General features: G+C 48.6%; 1 pseudogene; it reads right to left on the bottom strand.

Moving 5' to 3' along the window:
• Window positions 1–611: 611 nt before the first annotated feature.
• Window positions 612–1,559, bottom strand: LOC116832391 (olfactory receptor 52E2-like; annotated as a pseudogene).
• Between the last annotated feature and the right edge of the window lie 201 nt (window positions 1,560–1,760).

Consider the following 1,760-nt stretch of genomic DNA (forward strand, 5'->3'; position numbering starts at 1 on the left):
AATGCTGGAATCCAGCCACAGATGGCATAAGATCCCTTTGTGAAAAATCCCTCTACATAGGCCCCTGATTGTCCCTCCTTGCCCCGAGATGCCAGAACATTTTAGTAGCAGAGCTGAGTGAGTTTAATATTTATTTATTTTTCTTTCTTTTACATAGGAAATAGATATAGTTCTCCAGTCAGCTAATTGGTAAGTTATCTGCTAAAAAAATACAGTTTTTGAGTGCCTAAGTAATCCTTTGAATCATGTTTAAAATTGTCACCCTTACCAAAACCTTAAATGGCTCCCTTGCAGCTGGGAGGGGGGTAGAGGAGGAGGAACATGGTGATGATGCAGTGAGTGACAAGGTGAGGCCTTGGGGGGAAGAGGCAGAGTGGGGCGAGGCAGTGTTGGAAGAGGTGGGGGCAAGGGGTGGGACATTGGGGGTCCAGTACAAGCAATGAGAAAGATGTCAACTCAATGAGTTCTACATAGACCGGTTGCCCAGTTTGTCACACTGACACTACACAGTAAGGTCAGGAAGGGGATTAATGTCTCTCTGACTGTCCAGTCAGGGATTCAAGGAATACCATGTCAAAAGCCAGCTCTGCATGGAGCACGAGGAGAAAACTTTAGGTTCCTTTATGAGTAAAGACCCGGAGCAGCCTGTCCCAGATCTGTTTGGCGCTCTCACCAAAAATGATGGATTTTAGCATGGGGGGCACCAGGAGGCACACATTCGTAAAGAGAACATGGAAATGCAGGGCCACATTGTGGCCAAATCGGTATGTGAGGACGGAGAACAGACCTGGGATGTAAAAGGCTAAAATGACACAGAGGTGGGAGCCACAGGTCCCAAAAGTCTTGAGCCGGGCATCCTTTGTGGGGAGTCTGAAGACTGCTCTGAGTATCTGGACATAGGACACAGCTATAAAAAACACATCTAGACTGATCACCTAGATTGCCATAAAGAGACCATAGTAAATACTGATGAGGATGTCAGCGCAGGCGAGCTTCACCACGGCTATGTGCTCGCAGCACGAGTGGGGTATGATGTGGGTTCTGCAATACGGCAACTGCTTTGCTAGCAAGGGACAGGGCAGTACAAGCATGGAGCCACGCAGCACCATGGCCAGGCCAATATTGGCCACCATGGGGTTTCTCAGGATGAGGGAATGTCTCAGGGGGTCACAGATGGCCACATAGCGATCAAAAGCCATGGCCATGAAGATCCCAGACTCCATCGCAAAAAAGCAGTGAATGAAGAACATCTGGATGAGGCAGGCACTGAAATCTACCTCCCTGGAATTGAACCAGAAGATGCTCAGTGTTTTCGGAATGGTGCATGTGCACAGGGCCAGGTCGGTGATGGCCAGCATGTAGAGGAAATAGTACATGGGCCCATGGAGGCTCAGCTCTATCTTCACAATGAACAGGATGGTGAAGTTTCCCAAGATGGCTATGGTGTACATGGTGCAGAAGGGGATGGAGATCCAGATGTGGGCCACCTCCAGGCCAGGAATGCCCATCAGGATGAAAGCGGAGAGGTTGGTGAAGTCAGTGGTGTTGGAATCTGACATAGGGGTGTAGGGGAGAAGATGTCCAGCTCCTAGGCAGAACAAAGTCTTCTGCATGTACTGTGTGTTCCCCTAACTTTCTGTATATGCCCAGGCTCTAGGGTGATGGTCGCAGTACAAATGCCTGGATGGAAAGACAATGTTAATATGAGACACTACATGCACTACTGGAGGCTGTTCTCATGGGTGAAACATTTTCATTAT

This window comes from Chelonoidis abingdonii, unplaced genomic scaffold (assembly GCF_003597395.2).
Source record: "Chelonoidis abingdonii isolate Lonesome George unplaced genomic scaffold, CheloAbing_2.0 scaffold0620, whole genome shotgun sequence".
NCBI classification, from domain to species: Eukaryota; Metazoa; Chordata; order Testudines; family Testudinidae; genus Chelonoidis; species Chelonoidis abingdonii.